Genomic DNA, 27,015 nt, shown 5'->3' with positions numbered 1-27,015 from the left:
GTGCTTCTAAATAACATGAAACAGCAATCTTTGTACAAAGTTTTAATATTGGGGAGACAGATTGGTCGAAAAAAAAGCAGACAGGCGCTGTTGAGATTCGAACTCAGGATCTCCTGTTTACTAGAGGCGCTTTAACCAACTAAGCCACAGCACCTTTTTTGCATCTGGTCTCCTTTCCTTCCTCATGTAATCATTTAGAAGTGAAATCCACTTTTTTAAGGCTGGGCTTCTGTTGCAATATAACTTTTCAAAATGTTTTCCAATTGACTGAAACTCCATTGCACAAAACGAGCATGTCATTAATCGTCGATTTAGAGTGGACTGCATTGCCCAGTGTGTGCATTGAGGAGCACATGTTCGTCTTTACTGGGGAGCAAGTTTGCACTCATGAATGTGGCAAAACATTCAAATCCGTAAGTGGGTGAACATTAAAGTCCTAGATGCTGCAAATCTCTATATCTGGATACGGAATGACTGAAAAAAGTTATGTCTCCAGTGTCAAAATGTGTGTAATGCACTAGTAATTCATTTCCTTTATTGACCAGTGAGGTAGCCATGTATGGAGGTGCTGTAGAGTGAAAATCAAGTTGCAAGTGGCAGTGATCCATCTGCCTGGATAGCTCAGTCGGTAGAGCATCAGACTTTTAATCTGAGGGTCCAGGGTTCAAGTCCCTGTTCAGGTGTACCTTTGCTTCTTTTAAAAAAAAATAAGCAGGAAATATGAATTGCTCATTCTAATATGTGCTATTTCTGATGGCATCGCAACCTTGGGCAATAGGACTCTAAGGTAGTGGAGTCCAGAGTTCTTGGATGCTTTGCCAACATTTCAAGCCTGACTGTGCTTCTAAATAACATGAAACAGCAATCTTTGTACAAAGTTTTAATATTGGGGAGACAGATTGGTCGAAAAAAAAGCAGACAGGCGCTGTTGAGATTCGAACTCAGGATCTCCTGTTTACTAGAGGCGCTTTAACCAACTAAGCCACAGCACCTTTTTTGCATCTGGTCTCCTTTCCTTCCTCATGTAATCATTTAGAAGTGAAATCCACTTTTTTAAGGCTGGGCTTCTGTTGCAATATAACTTTTCAAAATGTTTTCCAATTGACTGAAACTCCATTGCACAAAACGAGCATGTCATTAATCGTCGATTTAGAGTGGACTGCATTGCCCAGTGTGTGCATTGAGGAGCACATGTTCGTCTTTACTGGGGAGCAAGTTTGCACTCATGAATGTGGCAAAACATTCAAATCCGTAAGTGGGTGAACATTAAAGTCCTAGATGCTGCAAATCTCTATATCTGGATACGGAATGACTGAAAAAAGTTATGTCTCCAGTGTCAAAATGTGTGTAATGCACTAGTAATTCATTTCCTTTATTGACCAGTGAGGTAGCCATGTATGGAGGTGCTGTAGAGTGAAAATCAAGTTTCAAATGGGCAGTGATCCCTGTGCCTGGATAGCTCAGTCGGTAGAGCATCAGACTTTTAATCTGAGGGTCCAGGGTTCAAGTCCCTGTTCAGGTGTATCTTTGCTTCTTTTACAAAAAATTTAGCAGGAAATATCAATTGCTCATTCTAATATGTGCTATTTCTGATGGCATCGCAACCTTGGGCAATATGACTCTAAGGTAGTGGAGTCCAGAATTCTTGGATGCTTTGCCAACATTTCAAGCCTGACTGTGCTTCTAAATAGCATGAAATAACAATCTTTGTACAAAGTTTTAATATTGGGGAGACAGATTGGTCGAAAAAAAAGCAGACAGGCGCTGCTGAGATTCGAACTCAGGATCTCCTGTTTACTAGACAGGCGCTTTAACCAACTAAGCCACAGCACCTCTTTTGCATCTGGTCTCCTTTCCTTCCTCATGTAATCATTTAGAAGTGAAATCCACTTTTTTTAAGGCTAGGCTTCTGTTGCAATATAACTTTACAAAATGTTTTCCAATTGACTGAAACTCCATTGCACAAAACGAGCATGTCATTAATCGTCGATTTAGAGTGGACTGCATTGCCCAGTGTGTGCATTGAGGAGCACATGTACGTCTTTACTGGTGAGCAAGTTTGCACTCATGAATGTGGCAAAACATTCAAATGCGTGGGGTGGATGACCATTAAAGTCCTACATGCTGCAAATCTCTATATCTGGATACGGAATGACTGAAAAAAGTTATGTCTCCAGTGTCAAAATGTGTGTAATGCACTAGTAATTCATTTCCTTTATTGACCAGTGAGGTAGCCATGTGTGGAGGTGCTGTAGAGTGAAAATCAAGTTTCAAATGGCAGTGAACCCTGTGCCTGGATAGCTCAGTCGGTAGAGCATCAGACTTTTAATCTGAGGGTCCAGGGTTCAAGTCCCTGTTCAGGCGTACCTTGGCTTCTTTTACAAAAAATTAAGCAGGAAATATGAATTGCTCATTCTAATATGTGCTATTTCTGATGGCATCGCAACCTTGGGCAATATGACTCTAAGGTAGTGGAGTCCAGAGTTCTTGGATGCTTTGCCAACATTTCAAGCCTGACTGTGCTTCTAAATAGCATGAAATAGCAATCTTTGTACAAAGTTTTAATATTGGGGAGACAGATTGGTCGAAAAAAAAGCAGACAGGCGCTGCTGAGATTCGAACTCAGGATCTCCTGTTTACTAGACAGGCGCTTTAACCAACTAAGCCGCAGCACCTTTTTTGCATCTGGTCTCCTTTCCTTCCTCATGTAATCATTTAGAAGTGAAATCCACTTTTTTAAGGCTGGGCTTCTGTTGCAATATAACTTTTCAAAATGTTTTCCAATTGACTGAAACTCCATTGCACAAAACGAGCATGTCATTAATCGTCGATTTAGAGTGGACTGCATTGCCCAGTGTGTGCATTGAGGAGCACATGTTCGTCTTTACTGGGGAGCAAGTTTGCACTCATGAATGTGGCAAAACATTCAAATCCGTAAGTGGGTGAACATTAAAGTCCTAGATGCTGCAAATCTCTATATCTGGATACGGAATGACTGAAAAAAGTTATGTCTCCAGTGTCAAAATGTGTGTAATGCACTAGTAATTCATTTCCTTTATTGACCAGTGAGGTAGCCATGTATAGAGGTGCTGTAGAGTGAAAATCAAGTTTCAAATGGGCAGTGATCCCTGTGCCTGGATAGCTCAGTCGGTAGAGCATCAGACTTTTAATCTGAGGGTCCAGGGTTCAAGTCCCTGTTCAGGCGTACCTTTGCTTCTTTTACAAAAAATTAAGCAGGAAATATGAATTGCTCATTCTAATATGTGCTATTTCTGATGGCATCGCAACCTTGGGCAATATGACTCTAAGGTAGTGGAGTCCAGAGTTCTTGGATGCTTTGCCAACATTTCAAGCCTGACTGTGCTTCTAAATAGCATGAAATAGCAATCTTTGTACAAAGTTTTAATATTGGGGAGACAGATTGGTCGAAAAAAAAGCAGACAGGCGCTGCTGAGATTCGAACTCAGGATCTCCTGTTTACTAGACAGGCGCTTTAACCAACTAAGCCACAGCACCTTTTTTGCATCTGGTCTCCTTTCCTTCCTCATGTAATCATTTAGAAGTGAAATCCACTTTTTTAAGGCTGGGCTTCTGTTGCAATATAACTTTTCAAAATGTTTTCCAATTGACTGAAACTCCATTGCACAAAACGAGCATGTCATTAATCGTCGATTTAGAGTGGACTGCATTGCCCAGTGTGTGCATTGAGGAGCACATGTTCGTCTTTACTGGGGAGTAAGTTTGCACTCATGAATGTGGCAAAACATTCAAATCCGTAAGTGGGTGAACATTAAAGTCCTAGATGCTGCAAATCTCTATATCTGGATACGGAATGACTGAAAAAAGTTATGTCTCCAGTGTCAAAATGTGTGTAATGCACTAGTAATTCATTTCCTTTATTGACCAGTGAGGTAGCCATGTATGGAGGTGCTGTAGAGTGAAAATCAAGTTTCAAATGGCAGTGATCCATCTGCCTGGATAGCTCAGTCGGTAGAGCATCAGACTTTTAATCTGAGGGTCCAGGGTTCAAGTCCCTGTTCAGGCGAACCTTTGCTTCTTTTACAAAAAATTAAGCAGGAAATATGAATTGCTCATTCTAATATGTGCTATTTCTGATGGCATCGCAACCTTGGGCAATATGACTCTAAGGTAGTGGAGTCCAGAGTTCTTGGATGCTTTGCCAACATATCAAGCCTGACTGTGCTTCTAAATAGCATGAAATAGCAATCTTTGTACAAAGTTTTAATATTGGGGAGACAGATTGGTCGAAAAAAAGCAGACAGGCGCTGCTGAGATTCAAACTCAGGATCTCCTGTTTACTAGACAGGCGCTTTAACCAACTAAGCCACAGCACCTTTTTTGCATCTGGTCTCCTTTCCTTCCTCATGTAATCATTTAGAAGTGAAATCCACTTTTTTAAGGCTGGGCTTCTGTTGCAATATAACTTTTCAAAATGTTTTCCAATTGACTGAAACTCCATTGCACAAAACGAGCATGTCATTAATCGTCGATTTAGAGTGGACTGCATTGCCCAGTGTGTGCATTGAGGAGCACATGTTCGTCTTTACTGGGGAGCAAGTTTGCACTCATGAATGTGGCAAAACATTCAAATCCGTAAGTGGGTGAACATTAAAGTCCTAGATGCTGCAAATCTCTATATCTGGATACGGAATGACTGAAAAAAGTTATGTCTCCAGTGTCAAAATGTGTGTAATGCACTAGTAATTCATTTCCTTTATTGACCAGTGAGGTAGCCATGTATGGAGGTGCTGTAGAGTGAAAATCAAGTTTCAAATGGGCAGTGATCCCTGTGCTGGATAGCTCAGTCGGTAGAGCATCAGACTTTTAATCTGAGGGTCCAGGGTTCAAGTCCCTGTTCAGGCGTACCTTTGCTTCTTTTACAAAAAATTAAGCAGGAAATATGAATTGCTCATTCTAATATGTGCTATTTCTGATGGCATCGCAACCTTGGGCAATATGATTCTAAGGTAGTGGAGTCCAGAGTTCTTGGATGCTTTGCCAACATTTCAAGCCTGACTGTGCTTCTAAATAGCATGAAATAGCAATCTTTGTACAAAGTTTTAATATTGGGGAGACAGATTGGTCGAAAAAAAAGCAGACAGGCGCTGCTGAGATTCGAACTCAGGATCTCCTGTTTACTAGACAGGCGCTTTAACCAACTAAGCCACAGCACCCTTTTTGCATCTGGTCTCCTTTCCTTCCTCATGTAATCATTTAGAAGTGAAATCCACTTTTTTAAGGCTGGGCTTCTGTTGCAATATAACTTTTCAAAATGTTTTCCAATTGACTGAAACTCCATTGCACAAAACGAGCATGTCATTAATCGTCGATTTAGAGTGGACTGCATTGCCCAGTGTGTGCATTGAGGAGCACATGTTCGTCTTTACTGGGGAGCAAGTTTGCACTCATGAATGTGGCAAAACATTCAAATCCGTAAGTGGGTGAACATTAAAGTCCTAGATGCTGCAAATCTCAATATCTGGATACGGAATGACTGAAAAAAGTTATGTCTCCAGTGTCAAAATGTGTGTAATGCACTAGTAATTCATTTCCTTTATTGACCAGTGAGGTAGCCATGTATGGAGGTGCTGTAGAGTGAAAATCAAGTTTCAAATGGGCAGTGATCCCTGTGCCTGGATAGCTCAGTCGGTAGAGCATCAGACTTTTAATCTGAGGGTCCAGGGTTCAAGTCCCTGTTCAGGCGTATCTTTGCTTCTTTTACAAAAAATTTAGCAGGAAATATGAATTGCTCATTCTAATATGTGCTATTTCTGATGGCATCGCAACCTTGGGCAATATGACTCTAAGGTAGTGGAGTCCAGAATTCTTGGATGCTTTGCCAACATTTCAAGCCTGACTGTGCTTCTAAATAGCATGAAATAACAATCTTTGTACAAAGTTTTAATATTGGGGAGACAGATTGGTCGAAAAAAAAGCAGACAGGCGCTGCTGAGATTCGAACTCAGGATCTCCTGTTTACTAGACAGGCGCTTTAACCAACTAAGCCGCAGCACCTTTTTTGCATCTGAACTCCTTTCCTTCCTCATGTAATCATTTAGAAGTGAAATCCACTTTTTTAAGGCTGGGCTTCTGTTGCAATACAACTTTTCAAAATGTTTTCCAATTGACTGAAACTCCATTGCACAAAACGAGCATGTCATTAATCGTCGATTTAGAGTGGACTGCATTGCCCAGTGTGTGCATTGAGGAGCACATGTTCGTCTTTACTGGGGAGCAAGTTTGCACTCATGAATGTGGCAAAACATTCAAATCCGTAAGTGGGTGAACATTAAAGTCCTAGATGCTGCAAATCTCTATATCTGGATACGGAATGAAGGAAAAAAGTTATGTCTCCAGTGTCAAAATGTGTGTAATGCACTAGTAATTCATTTCCTTTATTGACCAGTGAGGTAGCCATGTATGGAGGTGCTGTAGAGTGAAAATCAAGTTTCAAAGTGGTAGTGATCCCTGTGCCTGGATAGCTCAGTCGGTAGAGCATCAGACTTTTAATCTGAGGGTCCAGGGTTCAAGTCCCTGTTCAGGCGTACCTTTGCTTCTTTTACAAAAAATTAAGCAGGAAATATGAATTGCTCATTCTAATATGTGCTATTTCTGATGGCATCGCAACCTTGGGCAATATGACTCTAAGGTAGTGGAGTCCAGAGTTCTTGGATGCTTTGCCAACATTTCAAGCCTGACTGTGCTTCTAAATAGCATGAAATAGCAATCTTTGTACAAAGTTTTAATATTGGGGAGACAGATTGGTCGAAAAAAAAGCAGACAGGCGCTGCTGAGATTCGAACTCAGGATCTCCTGTTTACTAGACAGGCGCTTTAACCAACTAAGCCACAGCACCTTTTTTGCATCTGGTCTCCTTTCCTTCCTCATGTAATCATTTAGAAGTGAAATCCACTTTTTTAAGGCTGGGCTTCTGTTGCAATATAACTTTTCAAAATGTTTTCCAATTGACTGAAACTCCATTGCACAAAATGAGCATGTCATTAATCGTCGATTTAGAGTGGACTGCATTGCCCAGTGTGTGCATTGAGGAGCACATGTTTGTCTTTACTGGGGAGCAAGTTTGCACTCATGAATGTGGCAAAACATTCAAATCCGTAAGTGGGTGAACATTAAAGTCCTAGATGCTGCAAATCTCTATATCTGGATACGGAATGACTGAAAAAAGTTATGTCTCCAGTGTCAAAATGTGTGTAATGCACTAGTAATTCATTTCCTTTATTGACCAGTGAGGTAGCCATGTATGGAGGTGCTGTAGAGTGAAAATCAAGTTGCAAGTGGCAGTGATCCATCTGCCTGGATAGCTCAGTCGGTAGAGCATCAGACTTTTAATCTGAGGGTCCAGGGTTCAAGTCCCTGTTCAGGCGTACCTTTGCTTCTTTTAAAAAAAAAAAAGCAGGAAATATGAATTGCTCATTCTAATATGTGCTATTTCTGATGGCATCGCAACCTTGGGCAATATGACTCTAAGGTAGTGGAGTCCAGAGTTCTTGGATGCTTTGCCAACATTTCAAGCCTGACTGTGCTTCTAAATAGCATGAAACAGCAATCTTTGTACAAAGTTTTAATATTGGGGAGACAGATTGGTCGAAAAAAAAGCAGACAGGCGCTGTTGAGATTCGAACTCAGGATCTCCTGTTTACTAGACAGGCGCTTTAACCAACTAAGCCACAGCACCTTTTTTGCATCTGGTCTCCTTTCCTTCCTCATGTAATCATTTAGAAGTGAAATCCACTTTTTTAAGGCTGGGCTTCTGTTGCAATATAACTTTTCAAAATGTTTTCCAATTGACTGAAACTCCATTGCACAAAACGAGCATGTCATTAATCGTCGATTTAGAGTGGACTGCATTGCCCAGTGTGTGCATTGAAGAGCACATGTTCGTCTTTACTGGGGAGCAAGTTTGCACTCATGAATGTGGCAAAACATTCAAATCCGTAAGTGGGTGAACATTAAAGTCCTAGATGCTGCAAATCTCTATATCTGGATACGGAATGACTGAAAAAAGTTATGTCTCCAGTGTCAAAATGTGTGTAATGCACTAGTAATTCATTTCCTTTATTGACCAGTGAGGTAGCCATGTATGGAGGTGCTGTAGAGTGAAAATCAAGTTTCAAATGGGCAGTGATCCCTGTGCCTGGATAGCTCAGTCGGTAGAGCATCAGACTTTTAATCTGAGGGTCCAGGGTTCAAGTCCCTGTTCAGGTGTATCTTTGCTTCTTTTACAAAAAATTTAGCAGGAAATATCAATTGCTCATTCTAATATGTGCTATTTCTGATGGCATCGCAACCTTGGGCAATATGACTCTAAGGTAGTGGAGTCCAGAATTCTTGGATGCTTTGCCAACATTTCAAGCCTGACTGTGCTTCTAAATAGCATGAAATAACAATCTTTGTACAAAGTTTTAATATTGGGGAGACAGATTGGTCGAAAAAAAAGCAGACAGGCGCTGCTGAGATTCGAACTCAGGATCTCCTGTTTACTAGACAGGCGCTTTAACCAACTAAGCCACAGCACCTCTTTTGCATCTGATCTCCTGTCCTTCCTCATGTAATCATTTAGAAGTGAAATCCACTTTTTTTAAGGCTGGGCTTCTGTTGCAATATAACTTTACAAAATGTTTTCCAATTGACTGAAACTCCATTGCACAAAACGAGCATGTCATTAATCGTTGATTTAGAGTGGACTGCATTGCCCAGTGTGTGTATTGAGGAGCACATGTTCGCCTTTACTGGGGAGCAATTTTGCACTCATGAATGTGGCAAAACATTCAAATCCGTAAGTGGGTGAACATTAAAGTCCTAGATGCTGCAAATCTCTATATCTGGATACGGAATGACTGAAAAAAGTTATGTCTCCAGTGTCAAAATGTGTGTAATGCACTAGTAATTCATTTCCTTTATTGACCAGTGAGGTAGCCATGTATGGAGGTGCTGTCGAGTGAAAATCAAGTTTCAAATGGGCAGTGATCCCTGTGCCTGGATAGCTCAGTCGGTAGAGCATCAGACTTTTAATCTGAGGGTCCAGGGTTCAAGTCCCTGTTCAGGCGTACCTTTGCTTCTTTTACAAAAAATTAAGCAGGAAATATGAATTGCTCATTCTAATATGTGCTATTTCTGATGGCATCGCAACCTTGGGCAATATGACTCTAAGGTAGTGGAGTCCAGAGTTCTTGGATGCTTTACCAACATTTCAAGCCTCACTGTGCTTCTAAATAGCATGAAATAGCAATCTTTGTACAAAGTTTTAATATTGGGGAGACAGATTGGTCGAAAAAAAAGCAGACAGGCGCTGCTGAGATTCGAACTCAGGATCTCCTGTTTACTAGACAGGCGCTTTAACCAACTAAGCCACAGCACCCTTTTTGCATCTGGTCTCCTTTCCTTCCTCATGTAATCATTTAGAAGTGAAATCCACTTTTTTAAGGCTGGGCTTCTGTTGCAATATAACTTTTCAAAATGTTTTCCAATTGACTGAAACTCCATTGCACAAAACGAGCATGTCATTAATCGTCGATTTAGAGTGGACTGCATTGCCCAGTGTGTGCATTGAGGAGCACATGTTCGTCTGTACTGGGGAGCAAGTTTGCACTCATGAATGTGGCAAAACATTCAAATCCGTAAGTGGGTGAACATTAAAGTCCTAGATGCTGCAAATCTCTATATCTGGATACGGAATGACTGAAAAAGGTTATGTCTTCAGTGTCAAAATGTGTGTAATGCACTAGTAATTCATTTCCTTTATTGCCCAGTGAGGTAGCCATGTATGGAGGTGCTGTAGAGTGAAAATCAAGTTTCAAATGGGCAGTGATCCCTGTGCCTGGATAGCTCAGTCGGTAGAGCATCAGACTTTTAATCTGAGGGTCCAGGGTTCAAGTCCCTGTTCAGGCGTACCTTTGCTTCTTTTACAAAAAATTAAGCAGGAAATATGAATTGCTCATTCTAATATGTGCTATTTCTGATGGCATCGCAACCTTGGGCAATATGACTCTAAGGTAGTGGAGTCCAGAATTCTTGGATGCTTTGCCAACATTTCAAGCCTGACTGTGCTTCTAAATAGCATGAAATAACAATCTTTGTACAAAGTTTTAATATTGGGGAGACAGATTGGTCGAAAAAAAAGCAGACAGGCGCTGCTGAGATTCGAACTCAGGATCTCCTGTTTACTAGACAGGCGCTTTAACCAACTAAGCCGCAGCACCTTTTTTGCATCTGAACTCCTTTCCTTCCTCATGTAATCATTTAGAAGTGAAATCCACTTTTTTAAGGCTGGGCTTCTGTTGCAATACAACTTTTCAAAATGTTTTCCAATTGACTGAAACTCCATTGCACAAAACGAGCATGTCATTAATCGTCGATTTAGAGTGGACTGCATTGCCCAGTGTGTGCATTGAGGAGCACATGTTCGTCTTTACTGGGGAGCAAGTTTGCACTCATGAATGTGGCAAAACATTCAAATCCGTAAGTGGGTGAACATTAAAGTCCTAGATGCTGCAAATCTCTATATCTGGATACGGAATGAAGGAAAAAAGTTATGTCTCCAGTGTCAAAATGTGTGTAATGCACTAGTAATTCATTTCCTTTATTGACCAGTGAGGTAGCCATGTATGGAGGTGCTGTAGAGTGAAAATCAAGTTTCAAAGTGGTAGTGATCCCTGTGCCTGGATAGCTCAGTCGGTAGAGCATCAGACTTTTAATCTGAGGGTCCAGGGTTCAAGTCCCTGTTCAGGCGTACCTTTGCTTCTTTTACAAAAAATTAAGCAGGAAATATGAATTGCTCATTCTAATATGTGCTATTTCTGATGGCATCGCAACCTTGGGCAATATGACTCTAAGGTAGTGGAGTCCAGAGTTCTTGGATGCTTTGCCAACATTTCAAGCCTGACTGTGCTTCTAAATAGCATGAAATAGCAATCTTTGTACAAAGTTTTAATATTGGGGAGACAGATTGGTCGAAAAAAAAGCAGACAGGCGCTGCTGAGATTCGAACTCAGGATCTCCTGTTTACTAGACAGGCGCTTTAACCAACTAAGCCGCAGCACCTTTTTTGCATCTGGTCTCCTTTCCTTCCTCATGTAATCATTTAGAAGTGAAATCCACTTTTTTAAGGCTGGGCTTCTGTTGCAATATAACTTTTCAAAATGTTTTCCAATTGACTGAAACTCCATTGCACAAAACGAGCATGTCATTAATCGTCGATTTAGAGTGGACTGCATTGCCCAGTGTGTGCATTGAGGAGCACATGTTCGTCTTTACTGGGGAGCAAGTTTGCACTCATGAATGTGGCAAAACATTCAAATCCGTAAGTGGGTGAACATTAAAGTCCTAGATGCTGCAAATCTCTATATCTGGATACACAATGACTGAAAAAAGTTATGTCTCCAGTGTCAAAATGTGTGTAATGCACTAGTAATTCATTTCCTTTATTGACCAGTGAGGTAGCCATGTATAGAGGTGCTGTAGAGTGAAAATCAAGTTTCAAATGGGCAGTGATCCCTGTGCCTGGATAGCTCAGTCGGTAGAGCATCAGACTTTTAATCTGAGGGTCCAGGGTTCAAGTCCCTGTTCAGGCGTACCTTTGCTTCTTTTACAAAAAATTAAGCAGGAAATATGAATTGCTCATTCTAATATGTGCTATTTCTGATGGCATCGCAACCTTGGGCAATATGACTCTAAGGTAGTGGAGTCCAGAGTTCTTGGATGCTTTGCCAACATTTCAAGCCTGACTGTGCTTCTAAATAGCATGAAATAGCAATCTTTGTACAAAGTTTTAATATTGGGGAGACAGATTGGTCGAAAAAAAAGCAGACAGGCGCTGCTGAGATTCGAACTCAGGATCTCCTGTTTACTAGACAGGCGCTTTAACCAACTAAGCCACAGCACCTTTTTTGCATCTGGTCTCCTTTCCTTCCTCATGTAATCATTTAGAAGTGAAATCCACTTTTTTAAGGCTGGGCTTCTGTTGCAATATAACTTTTCAAAATGTTTTCCAATTGACTGAAACTCCATTGCACAAAACGAGCATGTCATTAATCGTCGATTTAGAGTGGACTGCATTGCCCAGTGTGTGCATTGAGGAGCACATGTTCGTCTTTACTGGGGAGTAAGTTTGCACTCATGAATGTGGCAAAACATTCAAATCCGTAAGTGGGTGAACATTAAAGTCCTAGATGCTGCAAATCTCTATATCTGGATACGGAATGACTGAAAAAAGTTATGTCTCCAGTGTCAAAATGTGTGTAATGCACTAGTAATTCATTTCCTTTATTGACCAGTGAGGTAGCCATGTATGGAGGTGCTGTAGAGTGAAAATCAAGTTTCAAATGGCAGTGATCCATCTGCCTGGATAGCTCAGTCGGTAGAGCATCAGACTTTTAATCTGAGGGTCCAGGGTTCAAGTCCCTGTTCAGGCGTACCTTTGCTTCTTTTACAAAAAATTAAGCAGGAAATATGAATTGCTCATTCTAATATGTGCTATTTCTGATGGCATCGCAACCTTGGGCAATATGACTCTAAGGTAGTGGAGTCCAGAGTTCTTGGATGCTTTGCCAACATATCAAGCCTGACTGTGCTTCTAAATAGCATGAAATAGCAATCTTTGTACAAAGTTTTAATATTGGGGAGACAGATTGGTCGAAAAAAAGCAGACAGGCGCTGCTGAGATTCAAACTCAGGATCTCCTGTTTACTAGACAGGCGCTTTAACCAACTAAGCCACAGCACCTTTTTTGCATCTGGTCTCCTTTCCTTCCTCATGTAATCATTTAGAAGTGAAATCCACTTTTTTAAGGCTGGGCTTCTGTTGCAATATAACTTTTCAAAATGTTTTCCAATTGACTGAAACTCCATTGCACAAAACGAGCATGTCATTAATCGTCGATTTAGAGTGGACTGCATTGCCCAGTGTGTGCATTGAGGAGCACATGTTCGTCTTTACTGGGGAGCAAGTTTGCACTCATGAATGTGGCAAAACATTCAAATCCGTAAGTGGGTGAACATTAAAGTCCTAGATGCTGCAAATCTCTATATCTGGATACGGAATGACTGAAAAAAGTTATGTCTCCAGTGTCAAAATGTGTGTAATGCACTAGTAATTCATTTCCTTTATTGACCAGTGAGGTAGCCATGTATGGAGGTGCTGTAGAGTGAAAATCAAGTTTCAAATGGGCAGTGATCCCTGTGCTGGATAGCTCAGTCGGTAGAGCATCAGACTTTTAATCTGAGGGTCCAGGGTTCAAGTCCCTGTTCAGGCGTACCTTTGCTTCTTTTACAAAAAATTAAGCAGGAAATATGAATTGCTCATTCTAATATGTGCTATTTCTGATGGCATCGCAACCTTGGGCAATATGATTCTAAGGTAGTGGAGTCCAGAGTTCTTGGATGCTTTGCCAACATTTCAAGCCTGACTGTGCTTCTAAATAGCATGAAATAGCAATCTTTGTACAAAGTTTTAATATTGGGGAGACAGATTGGTCGAAAAAAAAGCAGACAGGCGCTGCTGAGATTCGAACTCAGGATCTCCTGTTTACTAGACAGGCGCTTTAACCAACTAAGCCACAGCACCCTTTTTGCATCTGGTCTCCTTTCCTTCCTCATGTAATCATTTAGAAGTGAAATCCACTTTTTTAAGGCTGGGCTTCTGTTGCAATATAACTTTTCAAAATGTTTTCCAATTGACTGAAACTCCATTGCACAAAACGAGCATGTCATTAATCGTCGATTTAGAGTGGACTGCATTGCCCAGTGTGTGCATTGAGGAGCACATGTTCGTCTTTACTGGGGAGCAAGTTTGCACTCATGAATGTGGCAAAACATTCAAATCCGTAAGTGGGTGAACATTAAAGTCCTAGATGCTGCAAATCTCAATATCTGGATACGGAATGACTGAAAAAAGTTATGTCTCCAGTGTCAAAATGTGTGTAATGCACTAGTAATTCATTTCCTTTATTGACCAGTGAGGTAGCCATGTATGGAGGTGCTGTAGAGTGAAAATCAAGTTTCAAATGGGCAGTGATCCCTGTGCCTGGATAGCTCAGTCGGTAGAGCATCAGACTTTTAATCTGAGGGTCCAGGGTTCAAGTCCCTGTTCAGGCGTATCTTTGCTTCTTTTACAAAAAATTTAGCAGGAAATATGAATTGCTCATTCTAATATGTGCTATTTCTGATGGCATCGCAACCTTGGGCAATATGACTCTAAGGTAGTGGAGTCCAGAATTCTTGGATGCTTTGCCAACATTTCAAGCCTGACTGTGCTTCTAAATAGCATGAAATAACAATCTTTGTACAAAGTTTTAATATTGGGGAGACAGATTGGTCGAAAAAAAAGCAGACAGGCGCTGCTGAGATTCGAACTCAGGATCTCCTGTTTACTAGACAGGCGCTTTAACCAACTAAGCCGCAGCACCTTTTTTGCATCTGAACTCCTTTCCTTCCTCATGTAATCATTTAGAAGTGAAATCCACTTTTTTAAGGCTGGGCTTCTGTTGCAATACAACTTTTCAAAATGTTTTCCAATTGACTGAAACTCCATTGCACAAAACGAGCATGTCATTAATCGTCGATTTAGAGTGGACTGCATTGCCCAGTGTGTGCATTGAGGAGCACATGTTCGTCTTTACTGGGGAGCAAGTTTGCACTCATGAATGTGGCAAAACATTCAAATCCGTAAGTGGGTGAACATTAAAGTCCTAGATGCTGCAAATCTCTATATCTGGATACGGAATGACTGAAAAAAGTTATGTCTCCAGTGTCAAAATGTGTGTAATGCACTAGTAATTCATTTCCTTTATTGACCAGTGAGGTAGCCATGTATGGAGGTGCTGTAGAGTGAAAATCAAGTTTCAAATGGGCAGTGATCCTTGTGCCTGGATAGCTCAGTCGGTAGAGCATCAGACTTTTAATCTGAGGGTCCAGGGTTCAAGTCCCTGTTCAGGCGTACCTTTGCTTCTTTTACAAAAAATTAAGCAGGAAATATGAATTGCTCATTCTAATATGTGCTATTTCTGATGGCATCGCAACCTTGGGCAATATGACTCTAAGGTAGTGGAGTCCAGAGTTCTTGGATGCTTTGCCAACATTTCAAGCCTCACTGTGCTTCTAAATAGCATGAAATAGCAATCTTTGTACAAAGTTTTAATATTGGGGAGACAGATTGGTCGAAAAAAAAGCAGACAGGCGCTGCTGAGATTCGAACTCAGGATCTCCTGTTTACTAGACAGGCGCTTTAACCAACTAAGCCACAGCACCTCTTTTGCATCTGATCTCCTGTCCTTCCTCATGTAATCATTTAGAAGTGAAATCCACTTTTTTTAAGGCTGGGCTTCTGTTGCAATATAACTTTACAAAATGTTTTCCAATTGACTGAAACTCCATTGCACAAAACGAGCATGTCATTAATCGTTGATTTAGAGTGGACTGCATTGCCCAGTGTGTGTATTGAGGAGCACATGTTCGCCTTTACTGGGGAGCAATTTTGCACTCATGAATGTGGCAAAACATTCAAATCCGTAAGTGGGTGAACATTAAAGTCCTAGATGCTGCAAATCTCTATATCTGGATACGGAATGACTGAAAAAAGTTATGTCTCCAGTGTCAAAATGTGTGTAATGCACTAGTAATTCATTTCCTTTATTGACCAGTGAGGTAGCCATGTATGGAGGTGCTGTCGAGTGAAAATCAAGTTTCAAATGGGCAGTGATCCCTGTGCCTGGATAGCTCAGTCGGTAGAGCATCAGACTTTTAATCTGAGGGTCCAGGGTTCAAGTCCCTGTTCAGGCGTACCTTTGCTTCTTTTACAAAAAATTAAGCAGGAAATATGAATTGCTCATTCTAATATGTGCTATTTCTGATGGCATCGCAACCTTGGGCAATATGACTCTAAGGTAGTGGAGTCCAGAGTTCTTGGATGCTTTACCAACATTTCAAGCCTCACTGTGCTTCTAAATAGCATGAAATAGCAATCTTTGTACAAAGTTTTAATATTGGGGAGACAGATTGGTCGAAAAAAAAGCAGACAGGCGCTGCTGAGATTCGAACTCAGGATCTCCTGTTTACTAGACAGGCGCTTTAACCAACTAAGCCACAGCACCCTTTTTGCATCTGGTCTCCTTTCCTTCCTCATGTAATCATTTAGAAGTGAAATCCACTTTTTTAAGGCTGGGCTTCTGTTGCAATATAACTTTTCAAAATGTTTTCCAATTGACTGAAACTCCATTGCACAAAACGAGCATGTCATTAATCGTCGATTTAGAGTGGACTGCATTGCCCAGTGTGTGCATTGAGGAGCACATGTTCGTCTGTACTGGGGAGCAAGTTTGCACTCATGAATGTGGCAAAACATTCAAATCCGTAAGTGGGTGAACATTAAAGTCCTAGATGCTGCAAATCTCTATATCTGGATACGGAATGACTGAAAAAGGTTATGTCTTCAGTGTCAAAATGTGTGTAATGCACTAGTAATTCATTTCCTTTATTGCCCAGTGAGGTAGCCATGTATGGAGGTGCTGTAGAGTGAAAATCAAGTTTCAAATGGGCAGTGATCCCTGTGCCTGGATAGCTCAGTCGGTAGAGCATCAGACTTTTAATCTGAGGGTCCAGGGTTCAAGTCCCTGTTCAGGCGTACCTTTGCTTCTTTTACAAAAAATTAAGCAGGAAATATGAATTGCTCATTCTAATATGTGCTATTTCTGATGGCATCGCAACCTTGGGCAATATGACTCTAAGGTAGTGGAGTCCAGAATTCTTGGATGCTTTGCCAACATTTCAAGCCTGACTGTGCTTCTAAATAGCATGAAATAACAATCTTTGTACAAAGTTTTAATATTGGGGAGACAGATTGGTCGAAAAAAAAGCAGACAGGCGCTGCTGAGATTCGAACTCAGGATCTCCTGTTTACTAGACAGGCGCTTTAACCAACTAAGCCGCAGCACCTTTTTTGCATCTGAACTCCTTTCCTTCCTCATGTAATCATTTAGAAGTGAAATCCACTTTTTTAAGGCTGGGCTTCTGTTGCAATACAACTTTTCAAAATGTTTTCCAATTGACTGAAACTCCATTGCACAAAACGAGCATGTCATTAATCGTCGATTTAGAGTGGACTGCATTGCCCAGTGTGTGCATTGAGGAGCACATGTTCGTCTTTACTGGGGAGCAAGTTTGCACTCATGAATGTGGCAAAACATTCAAATCCGTAAGTGGGTGAACATTAAAGTCCTAGATGCTGCAAATCTCTATATCTGGATACGGAATGAAGGAAAAAAGTTATGTCTCCAGTGTCAAAATGTGTGTAATGCACTAGTAATTCATTTCCTTTATTGACCAGTGAGGTAGCCATGTATGGAGGTGCTGTAGAGTGAAAATCAAGTTTCAAAGTGGTAGTGATCCCTGTGCCTGGATAGCTCAGTCGGTAGAGCATCAGACTTTTAATCTGAGGGTCCAGGGTTCAAGTCCCTGTTCAGGCGTACCTTTGCTTCTTTTACAAAAAATTAAGCAGGAAATATGAATTGCTCATTCTAATATGTGCTATTTCTGATGGCATCGCAAACTTGGGCAATATGACTCTAAGGTAGTGGAGTCCAGAGTTCTTGGATGCTTTGCCAACATTTCAAGCCTGACTGTGCTTCTAAATAGCATGAAATAGCAATCTTTGTACAAAGTTTTAATATTGGGGAGACAGATTGGTCGAAAAAAAAGCAGACAGGCGCTGCTGAGATTCGAACTCAGGGTCTCCTGTTTACTAGACAGGCGCTTTAACCAACTAAGCCACAGCACCTTTTTTGCATCTGGTCTCCTTTCCTTCCTCATGTAATCATTTAGAAGTGAAATCCACTTTTTTAAGGCTGGGCTTCTGTTGCAATATAACTTTTCAAAATGTTTTCCAATTGACTGAAACTCCATTGCACAAAATGAGCATGTCATTAATCATCGATTTAGAGTGGACTGCATTGCCCAGTGTGTGCATTGAGGAGCACATGTTTGTCTTTACTGGGGAGCAAGTTTGCACTCATGAATGTGGCAAAACATTCAAATCCGTAAGTGGGTGAACATTAAAGTCCTAGATGCTGCAAATCTCTATATCTGGATACGGAATGACTGAAAAAAGTTATGTCTCCAGTGTCAAAATGTGTGTAATGCACTAGTAATTCATTTCCTTTATTGACCAGTGAGGTAGCCATGTATGGAGGTGCTGTAGAGTGAAAATCAAGTTGCAAGTGGCAGTGATCCATCTGCCTGGATAGCTCAGTCGGTAGAGCATCAGACTTTTAATCTGAGGGTCCAGGGTTCAAGTCCCTGTTCAGGCGTACCTTTGCTTCTTTTAAAAAAAAATAAGCAGGAAATATGAATTGCTCATTCTAATATGTGCTATTTCTGATGGCATCGCAACCTTGGGCAATAGGACTCTAAGGTAGTGGAGTCCAGAGTTCTTGGATGCTTTGCCAACATTTCAAGCCTGACTGTGCTTCTAAATAACATGAAACAGCAATCTTTGTACAAAGTTTTAATATTGGGGAGACAGATTGGTCGAAAAAAAAGCAGACAGGCGCTGTTGAGATTCGAACTCAGGATCTCCTGTTTACTAGAGGCGCTTTAACCAACTAAGCCACAGCACCTTTTTTGCATCTGGTCTCCTTTCCTTCCTCATGTAATCATTTAGAAGTGAAATCCACTTTTTTAAGGCTGGGCTTCTGTTGCAATATAACTTTTCAAAATGTTTTCCAATTGACTGAAACTCCATTGCACAAAACGAGCATGTCATTAATCGTCGATTTAGAGTGGACTGCATTGCCCAGTGTGTGCATTGAGGAGCACATGTTCGTCTTTACTGGGGAGCAAGTTTGCACTCATGAATGTGGCAAAACATTCAAATCCGTAAGTGGGTGAACATTAAAGTCCTAGATGCTGCAAATCTCTATATCTGGATATGGAATGACTGAAAAAAGTTATGTCTCCAGTGTCAAAATGTGTGTAATGCACTAGTAATTCATTTCCTTTATTGACCAGTGAGGTAGCCATGTATGGAGGTGCTGTAGAGTGAAAATCAAGTTTCAAATGGGCAGTGATCCCTGTGCCTGGATAGCTCAGTCGGTAGAGCATCAGACTTTTAATCTGAGGGTCCAGGGTTCAAGTCCCTGTTCAGGTGTATCTTTGCTTCTTTTACAAAAAATTTAGCAGGAAATATCAATTGCTCATTCTAATATGTGCTATTTCTGATGGCATCGCAACCTTGGGCAATATGACTCTAAGGTAGTGGAGTCCAGAATTCTTGGATGCTTTGCCAACATTTCAAGCCTGACTGTGCTTCTAAATAGCATGAAATAACAATCTTTGTACAAAGTTTTAATATTGGGGAGACAGATTGGTCGAAAAAAAAGCAGACAGGCGCTGCTGAGATTCGAACTCAGGATCTCCTGTTTACTAGACAGGCGCTTTAACCAACTAAGCCACAGCACCTCTTTTGCATCTGGTCTCCTTTCCTTCCTCATGTAATCATTTAGAAGTGAAATCCACTTTTTTTAAGGCTAGGCTTCTGTTGCAATATAACTTTACAAAATGTTTTCCAATTGACTGAAACTCCATTGCACAAAACGAGCATGTCATTAATCGTCGATTTAGAGTGGACTGCATTGCCCAGTGTGTGCATTGAGGAGCACATGTACGTCTTTACTGGTGAGCAAGTTTGCACTCATGAATGTGGCAAAACATTCAAATGCGTGGGGTGGATGACCATTAAAGTCCTACATGCTGCAAATCTCTATATCTGGATACGGAATGACTGAAAAAAGTTATGTCTCCAGTGTCAAAATGTGTGTAATGCACTAGTAATTCATTTCCTTTATTGACCAGTGAGGTAGCCATGTGTGGAGGTGCTGTAGAGTGAAAATCAAGTTTCAAATGGCAGTGAACCCTGTGCCTGGATAGCTCAGTCGGTAGAGCATCAGACTTTTAATCTGAGGGTCCAGGGTTCAAGTCCCTGTTCAGGCGTACCTTGGCTTCTTTTACAAAAAATTAAGCAGGAAATATGAATTGCTCATTCTAATATGTGCTATTTCTGATGGCATCGCAACCTTGGGCAATATGACTCTAAGGTAGTGGAGTCCAGAGTTCTTGGATGCTTTGCCAACATTTCAAGCCTGACTGTGCTTCTAAATAGCATGAAATAGCAATCTTTGTACAAAGTTTTAATATTGGGGAGACAGATTGGTCGAAAAAAAAGCAGACAGGCGCTGCTGAGATTCGAACTCAGGATCTCCTGTTTACTAGACAGGCGCTTTAACCAACTAAGCCGCAGCACCTTTTTTGCATCTGGTCTCCTTTCCTTCCTCATGTAATCATTTAGAAGTGAAATCCACTTTTTTAAGGCTGGGCTTCTGTTGCAATATAACTTTTCAAAATGTTTTCCAATTGACTGAAACTCCATTGCACAAAACGAGCATGTCATTAATCGTCGATTTAGAGTGGACTGCATTGCCCAGTGTGTGCATTGAGGAGCACATGTTCGTCTTTACTGGGGAGCAAGTTTGCACTCATGAATGTGGCAAAACATTCAAATCCGTAAGTGGGTGAACATTAAAGTCCTAGATGCTGCAAATCTCTATATCTGGATACACAATGACTGAAAAAAGTTATGTCTCCAGTGTCAAAATGTGTGTAATGCACTAGTAATTCATTTCCTTTATTGACCAGTGAGGTAGCCATGTATAGAGGTGCTGTAGAGTGAAAATCAAGTTTCAAATGGGCAGTGATCCCTGTGCCTGGATAGCTCAGTCGGTAGAGCATCAGACTTTTAATCTGAGGGTCCAGGGTTCAAGTCCCTGTTCAGGCGTACCTTTGCTTCTTTTACAAAAAATTAAGCAGGAAATATGAATTGCTCATTCTAATATGTGCTATTTCTGATGGCATCGCAACCTTGGGCAATATGACTCTAAGGTAGTGGAGTCCAGAGTTCTTGGATGCTTTGCCAACATTTCAAGCCTGACTGTGCTTCTAAATAGCATGAAATAGCAATCTTTGTACAAAGTTTTAATATTGGGGAGACAGATTGGTCGAAAAAAAAGCAGACAGGCGCTGCTGAGATTCGAACTCAGGATCTCCTGTTTACTAGACAGGCGCTTTAACCAACTAAGCCACAGCACCTTTTTTGCATCTGGTCTCCTTTCCTTCCTCATGTAATCATTTAGAAGTGAAATCCACTTTTTTAAGGCTGGGCTTCTGTTGCAATATAACTTTTCAAAATGTTTTCCAATTGACTGAAACTCCATTGCACAAAACGAGCATGTCATTAATCGTCGATTTAGAGTGGACTGCATTGCCCAGTGTGTGCATTGAGGAGCACATGTTCGTCTTTACTGGGGAGTAAGTTTGCACTCATGAATGTGGCAAAACATTCAAATCCGTAAGTGGGTGAACATTAAAGTCCTAGATGCTGCAAATCTCTATATCTGGATACGGAATGACTGAAAAAAGTTATGTCTCCAGTGTCAAAATGTGTGTAATGCACTAGTAATTCATTTCCTTTATTGACCAGTGAGGTAGCCATGTATGGAGGTGCTGTAGAGTGAAAATCAAGTTTCAAATGGCAGTGATCCATCTGCCTGGATAGCTCAGTCGGTAGAGCATCAGACTTTTAATCTGAGGGTCCAGGGTTCAAGTCCCTGTTCAGGCGTACCTTTGCTTCTTTTACAAAAAATTAAGCAGGAAATATGAATTGCTCATTCTAATATGTGCTATTTCTGATGGCATCGCAACCTTGGGCAATATGACTCTAAGGTAGTGGAGTCCAGAGTTCTTGGATGCTTTGCCAACATATCAAGCCTGACTGTGCTTCTAAATAGCATGAAATAGCAATCTTTGTACAAAGTTTTAATATTGGGGAGACAGATTGGTCGAAAAAAAGCAGACAGGCGCTGCTGAGATTCAAACTCAGGATCTCCTGTTTACTAGACAGGCGCTTTAACCAACTAAGCCACAGCACCTTTTTTGCATCTGGTCTCCTTTCCTTCCTCATGTAATCATTTAGAAGTGAAATCCACTTTTTTAAGGCTGGGCTTCTGTTGCAATATAACTTTTCAAAATGTTTTCCAATTGACTGAAACTCCATTGCACAAAACGAGCATGTCAATAATCGTCGATTTAGAGTGGACTGCATTGCCCAGTGTGTGCATTGAGGAGCACATGTTCGTCTTTACTGGGGAGCAAGTTTGCACTCATGAATGTGGCAAAACATTCAAATCCGTAAGTGGGTGAACATTAAAGTCCTAGATGCTGCAAATCTCTATATCTGGATACGGAATGACTGAAAAAAGTTATGTCTCCAGTGTCAAAATGTGTGTAATGCACTAGTAATTCATTTCCTTTATTGACCAGTGAGGTAGCCATGTATGGAGGTGCTGTAGAGTGAAAATCAAGTTTCAAATGGGCAGTGATCCCTGTGCTGGATAGCTCAGTCGGTAGAGCATCAGACTTTTAATCTGAGGGTCCAGGGTTCAAGTCCCTGTTCAGGCGTACCTTTGCTTCTTTTACAAAAAATTAAGCAGGAAATATGAATTGCTCATTCTAATATGTGCTATTTCTGATGGCATCGCAACCTTGGGCAATATGATTCTAAGGTAGTGGAGTCCAGAGTTCTTGGATGCTTTGCCAACATTTCAAGCCTGACTGTGCTTCTAAATAGCATGAAATAGCAATCTTTGTACAAAGTTTTAATATTGGGGAGACAGATTGGTCGAAAAAAAAGCAGACAGGCGCTGCTGAGATTCGAACTCAGGATCTCCTGTTTACTAGACAGGCGCTTTAACCAACTAAGCCACAGCACCCTTTTTGCATCTGGTCTCCTTTCCTTCCTCATGTAATCATTTAGAAGTGAAATCCACTTTTTTAAGGCTGGGCTTCTGTTGCAATATAACTTTTCAAAATGTTTTCCAATTGACTGAAACTCCATTGCACAAAACGAGCATGTCATTAATCGTCGATTTAGAGTGGACTGCATTGCCCAGTGTGTGCATTGAGGAGCACATGTTCGTCTTTACTGGGGAGCAAGTTTGCACTCATGAATGTGGCAAAACATTCAAATCCGTAAGTGGGTGAACATTAAAGTCCTAGATGCTGCAAATCTCAATATCTGGATACGGAATGACTGAAAAAAGTTATGTCTCCAGTGTCAAAATGTGTGTAATGCACTAGTAATTCATTTCCTTTATTGACCAGTGAGGTAGCCATGTATGGAGGTGCTGTAGAGTGAAAATCAAGTTTCAAATGGGCAGTGATCCCTGTGCCTGGATAGCTCAGTCGGTAGAGCATCAGACTTTTAATCTGAGGGTCCAGGGTTCAAGTCCCTGTTCAGGCGTATCTTTGCTTCTTTTACAAAAAATTTAGCAGGAAATATGAATTGCTCATTCTAATATGTGCTATTTCTGATGGCATCGCAACCTTGGGCAATATGACTCTAAGGTAGTGGAGTCCAGAATTCTTGGATGCTTTGCCAACATTTCAAGCCTGACTGTGCTTCTAAATAGCATGAAATAACAATCTTTGTACAAAGTTTTAATATTGGGGAGACAGATTGGTCGAAAAAAAAGCAGACAGGCGCTGCTGAGATTCGAACTCAGGATCTCCTGTTTACTAGACAGGCGCTTTAACCAACTAAGCCGCAGCACCTTTTTTGCATCTGAACTCCTTTCCTTCCTCATGTAATCATTTAGAAGTGAAATCCACTTTTTTAAGGCTGGGCTTCTGTTGCAATACAACTTTTCAAAATGTTTTCCAATTGACTGAAACTCCATTGCACAAAACGAGCATGTCATTAATCGTCGATTTAGAGTGGACTGCATTGCCCAGTGTGTGCATTGAGGAGCACATGTTCGTCTTTACTGGGGAGCAAGTTTGCACTCATGAATGTGGCAAAACATTCAAATCCGTAAGTGGGTGAACATTAAAGTCCTAGATGCTGCAAATCTCTATATCTGGATACGGAATGACTGAAAAAAGTTATGTCTCCAGTGTCAAAATGTGTGTAATGCACTAGTAATTCATTTCCTTTATTGACCAGTGAGGTAGCCATGTGTGGAGGTGCTGTAGAGTGAAAATCAAGTTTCAAATGGGCAGTGATCCTTGTGCCTGGATAGCTCAGTCGGTAGAGCATCAGACTTTTAATCTGAGGGTCCAGGGTTCAAGTCCCTGTTCAGGCGTACCTTTGCTTCTTTTACAAAAAATTAAGCAGGAAATATGAATTGCTCATTCTAATATGTGCTATTTCTGATGGCATCGCAACCTTGGGCAATATGACTCTAAGGTAGTGGAGTCCAGAGTTCTTGGATGCTTTGCCAACATTTCAAGCCTCACTGTGCTTCTAAATAGCATGAAATAGCAATCTTTGTACAAAGTTTTAATATTGGGGAGACAGATTGGTCGAAAAAAAAGCAGACAGGCGCTGCTGAGATTCGAACTCAGGATCTCCTGTTTACTAGACAGGCGCTTTAACCAACTAAGCCACAGCACCTCTTTTGCATCTGATCTCCTGTCCTTCCTCATGTAATCATTTAGAAGTGAAATCCACTTTTTTTAAGGCTGGGCTTCTGTTGCAATATAACTTTACAAAATGTTTTCCAATTGACTGAAACTCCATTGCACAAAACGAGCATGTCATTAATCGTTGATTTAGAGTGGACTGCATTGCCCAGTGTGTGTATTGAGGAGCACATGTTCGCCTTTACTGGGGAGCAATTTTGCACTCATGAATGTGGCAAAACATTCAAATCCGTAAGTGGGTGAACATTAAAGTCCTAGATGCTGCAAATCTCTATATCTGGATACGGAATGACTGAAAAAAGTTATGTCTCCAGTGTCAAAATGTGTGTAATGCACTAGTAATTCATTTCCTTTATTGACCAGTGAGGTAGCCATGTATGGAGGTGCTGTCGAGTGAAAATCAAGTTTCAAATGGGCAGTGATCCCTGTGCCTGGATAGCTCAGTCGGTAGAGCATCAGACTTTTAATCTGAGGGTCCAGGGTTCAAGTCCCTGTTCAGGCGTACCTTTGCTTCTTTTACAAAAAATTAAGCAGGAAATATGAATTGCTCATTCTAATATGTGCTATTTCTGATGGCATCGCAACCTTGGGCAATATGACTCTAAGGTAGTGGAGTCCAGAGTTCTTGGATGCTTTACCAACATTTCAAGCCTCACTGTGCTTCTAAATAGCATGAAATAGCAATCTTTGTACAAAGTTTTAATATTGGGGAGACAGATTGGTCGAAAAAAAAGCAGACAGGCGCTGCTGAGATTCGAACTCAGGATCTCCTGTTTACTAGACAGGCGCTTTAACCAACTAAGCCACAGCACCCTTTTTGCATCTGGTCTCCTTTCCTTCCTCATGTAATCATTTAGAAGTGAAATCCACTTTTTTAAGGCTGGGCTTCTGTTGCAATATAACTTTTCAAAATGTTTTCCAATTGACTGAAACTCCATTGCACAAAACGAGCATGTCATTAATCGTCGATTTAGAGTGGACTGCATTGCCCAGTGTGTGCATTGAGGAGCACATGTTCGTCTTTACTGGGGAGCAAGTTTGCACTCATGAATGTGGCAAAACATTCAAATCCGTAAGTGGGTGAACATTAAAGTCCTAGATGCTGCAAATCTCAATATCTGGATACGGAATGACTGAAAAAAGTTATGTCTCCAGTGTCAAAATGTGTGTAATGCACTAGTAATTCATTTCCTTTATTGACCAGTGAGGTAGCCATGTATGGAGGTGCTGTAGAGTGAAAATCAAGTTTCAAATGGGCAGTGATCCCTGTGCCTGGATAGCTCAGTCGGTAGAGCATCAGACTTTTAATCTGAGGGTCCAGGGTTCAAGTCCCTGTTCAGGCGTATCTTTGCTTCTTTTACAAAAAATTTAGCAGGAAATATGAATTGCTCATTCTAATATGTGCTATTTCTGATGGCATCGCAACCTTGGGCAATATGACTCTAAGGTAGTGGAGTCCTGAATTCTTGGATGCTTTGCCAACATTTCAAGCCTGACTGTGCTTCTAAATAGCATGAAATAGCAATATTTGTACAAAGTTTTAATATTGGGGAGACAGATTGGTCGAAAAAAAAGCAGACAGGCGCTGCTGAGATTCGAACTCAGGATCTCCTGTTTACTAGACAGGCGCTTTAACCAACTAAGCCACAGCACCTTTTTTGCATCTGGTCTCCTTTCCTTCCTCATGTAATCATTTAGAAGTGAAATCCACTTTTTTAAGGCTGGGCTTCTGTTGCAATATAACTTTTCAAAATGTTTTCCAATTGACTGAAACTCCATTGCACAAAACGAGCATGTCATTAATCGTCGATTTAGAGTGGACTGCATTGCCCAGTGTGTGCATTGAGGAGCACATGTTCGTCTGTACTGGGGAGCAAGTTTGCACTCATGAATGTGGCAAAACATTCAAATCCGTAAGTGGGTGAACATTAAAGTCCTAGATGCTGCAAATCTCTATATCTGGATACGGAATGACTGAAAAAGGTTATGTCTCCAGTGTCAAAATGTGTGTAATGCACTAGTAATTCATTTCCTTTATTGCCCAGTGAGGTAGCCATGTATGGAGGTGCTGTAGAGTGAAAATCAAGTTTCAAATGGGCAGTGATCCCTGTGCCTGGATAGCTCAGTCGGTAGAGCATCAGACTTTTAATCTGAGGGTCCAGGGTTCAAGTCCCTGTTCAGGCGTACCTTTGCTTCTTTTACAAAAAATTAAGCAGGAAATATGAATTGCTCATTCTAATATGTGCTATTTCTGATGGCATCGCAACCTTGGGCAATATGACTCTAAGGTAGTGGAGTCCAGAATTCTTGGATGCTTTGCCAACATTTCAAGCCTGACTGTGCTTCTAAATAGCATGAAATAACAATCTTTGTACAAAGTTTTAATATTGGGGAGACAGATTGGTCGAAAAAAAAGCAGACAGGCGCTGCTGAGATTCGAACTCAGGATCTCCTG

The 27,015-nt window shown here is 41.0% G+C and overlaps 25 non-coding genes across 25 annotated transcripts; all 25 read left to right on the top strand.

The window, feature by feature from the left end:
• Positions 1–2,291: 2,291 nt before the first annotated feature.
• Positions 2,292–2,364, top strand: TRNAK-UUU (transfer RNA lysine (anticodon UUU)). Its single transcript has one exon. It is a non-coding gene; the product is annotated as a tRNA-Lys (tRNA).
• A 768-nt stretch (positions 2,365–3,132) lies between these two features.
• Positions 3,133–3,205, top strand: TRNAK-UUU (transfer RNA lysine (anticodon UUU)). Its single transcript has one exon. It is a non-coding gene; the product is annotated as a tRNA-Lys (tRNA).
• A 767-nt stretch (positions 3,206–3,972) lies between these two features.
• Positions 3,973–4,045, top strand: TRNAK-UUU (transfer RNA lysine (anticodon UUU)). Its single transcript has one exon. It is a non-coding gene; the product is annotated as a tRNA-Lys (tRNA).
• Positions 4,046–5,652: 1,607 nt separating this feature from the next.
• Positions 5,653–5,725, top strand: TRNAK-UUU (transfer RNA lysine (anticodon UUU)). Its single transcript has one exon. It is a non-coding gene; the product is annotated as a tRNA-Lys (tRNA).
• Positions 5,726–6,493: 768 nt separating this feature from the next.
• Positions 6,494–6,566, top strand: TRNAK-UUU (transfer RNA lysine (anticodon UUU)). The gene has a single exon. It is a non-coding gene; the product is annotated as a tRNA-Lys (tRNA).
• Positions 6,567–7,333: 767 nt separating this feature from the next.
• Positions 7,334–7,406, top strand: TRNAK-UUU (transfer RNA lysine (anticodon UUU)). The gene has a single exon. It is a non-coding gene; the product is annotated as a tRNA-Lys (tRNA).
• A 1,610-nt stretch (positions 7,407–9,016) lies between these two features.
• Positions 9,017–9,089, top strand: TRNAK-UUU (transfer RNA lysine (anticodon UUU)). The gene has a single exon. It is a non-coding gene; the product is annotated as a tRNA-Lys (tRNA).
• Positions 9,090–9,857: 768 nt separating this feature from the next.
• TRNAK-UUU (transfer RNA lysine (anticodon UUU)) lies at positions 9,858–9,930 on the top strand. Its single transcript has one exon. It is a non-coding gene; the product is annotated as a tRNA-Lys (tRNA).
• Positions 9,931–10,698: 768 nt separating this feature from the next.
• On the top strand, positions 10,699–10,771 carry TRNAK-UUU (transfer RNA lysine (anticodon UUU)). Its single transcript has one exon. It is a non-coding gene; the product is annotated as a tRNA-Lys (tRNA).
• A 768-nt stretch (positions 10,772–11,539) lies between these two features.
• Positions 11,540–11,612, top strand: TRNAK-UUU (transfer RNA lysine (anticodon UUU)). The gene has a single exon. It is a non-coding gene; the product is annotated as a tRNA-Lys (tRNA).
• A 767-nt stretch (positions 11,613–12,379) lies between these two features.
• On the top strand, positions 12,380–12,452 carry TRNAK-UUU (transfer RNA lysine (anticodon UUU)). Its single transcript has one exon. It is a non-coding gene; the product is annotated as a tRNA-Lys (tRNA).
• A 1,607-nt stretch (positions 12,453–14,059) lies between these two features.
• TRNAK-UUU (transfer RNA lysine (anticodon UUU)) lies at positions 14,060–14,132 on the top strand. Its single transcript has one exon. It is a non-coding gene; the product is annotated as a tRNA-Lys (tRNA).
• Positions 14,133–14,900: 768 nt separating this feature from the next.
• TRNAK-UUU (transfer RNA lysine (anticodon UUU)) lies at positions 14,901–14,973 on the top strand. Its single transcript has one exon. It is a non-coding gene; the product is annotated as a tRNA-Lys (tRNA).
• A 769-nt stretch (positions 14,974–15,742) lies between these two features.
• On the top strand, positions 15,743–15,815 carry TRNAK-UUU (transfer RNA lysine (anticodon UUU)). The gene has a single exon. It is a non-coding gene; the product is annotated as a tRNA-Lys (tRNA).
• Positions 15,816–16,583: 768 nt separating this feature from the next.
• Positions 16,584–16,656, top strand: TRNAK-UUU (transfer RNA lysine (anticodon UUU)). The gene has a single exon. It is a non-coding gene; the product is annotated as a tRNA-Lys (tRNA).
• A 768-nt stretch (positions 16,657–17,424) lies between these two features.
• TRNAK-UUU (transfer RNA lysine (anticodon UUU)) lies at positions 17,425–17,497 on the top strand. Its single transcript has one exon. It is a non-coding gene; the product is annotated as a tRNA-Lys (tRNA).
• A 767-nt stretch (positions 17,498–18,264) lies between these two features.
• On the top strand, positions 18,265–18,337 carry TRNAK-UUU (transfer RNA lysine (anticodon UUU)). Its single transcript has one exon. It is a non-coding gene; the product is annotated as a tRNA-Lys (tRNA).
• Positions 18,338–19,945: 1,608 nt separating this feature from the next.
• TRNAK-UUU (transfer RNA lysine (anticodon UUU)) lies at positions 19,946–20,018 on the top strand. Its single transcript has one exon. It is a non-coding gene; the product is annotated as a tRNA-Lys (tRNA).
• A 768-nt stretch (positions 20,019–20,786) lies between these two features.
• Positions 20,787–20,859, top strand: TRNAK-UUU (transfer RNA lysine (anticodon UUU)). Its single transcript has one exon. It is a non-coding gene; the product is annotated as a tRNA-Lys (tRNA).
• A 767-nt stretch (positions 20,860–21,626) lies between these two features.
• TRNAK-UUU (transfer RNA lysine (anticodon UUU)) lies at positions 21,627–21,699 on the top strand. The gene has a single exon. It is a non-coding gene; the product is annotated as a tRNA-Lys (tRNA).
• Positions 21,700–23,306: 1,607 nt separating this feature from the next.
• Positions 23,307–23,379, top strand: TRNAK-UUU (transfer RNA lysine (anticodon UUU)). The gene has a single exon. It is a non-coding gene; the product is annotated as a tRNA-Lys (tRNA).
• A 768-nt stretch (positions 23,380–24,147) lies between these two features.
• Positions 24,148–24,220, top strand: TRNAK-UUU (transfer RNA lysine (anticodon UUU)). The gene has a single exon. It is a non-coding gene; the product is annotated as a tRNA-Lys (tRNA).
• Positions 24,221–24,989: 769 nt separating this feature from the next.
• Positions 24,990–25,062, top strand: TRNAK-UUU (transfer RNA lysine (anticodon UUU)). The gene has a single exon. It is a non-coding gene; the product is annotated as a tRNA-Lys (tRNA).
• A 768-nt stretch (positions 25,063–25,830) lies between these two features.
• Positions 25,831–25,903, top strand: TRNAK-UUU (transfer RNA lysine (anticodon UUU)). Its single transcript has one exon. It is a non-coding gene; the product is annotated as a tRNA-Lys (tRNA).
• A 768-nt stretch (positions 25,904–26,671) lies between these two features.
• On the top strand, positions 26,672–26,744 carry TRNAK-UUU (transfer RNA lysine (anticodon UUU)). The gene has a single exon. It is a non-coding gene; the product is annotated as a tRNA-Lys (tRNA).
• The last annotated feature ends 271 nt before the right edge of the window (positions 26,745–27,015 follow it).

Source organism: Ambystoma mexicanum, unplaced genomic scaffold (genome assembly GCF_040938575.1).
Source record: "Ambystoma mexicanum isolate Mex_15411 unplaced genomic scaffold, UKY_AmexF1_1 Mex_scaf1, whole genome shotgun sequence".
NCBI lineage: Eukaryota > Metazoa > Chordata > Amphibia > Caudata > Ambystomatidae > Ambystoma > Ambystoma mexicanum.
This window is presented reverse-complemented; position numbering and strand designations above follow the sequence as displayed.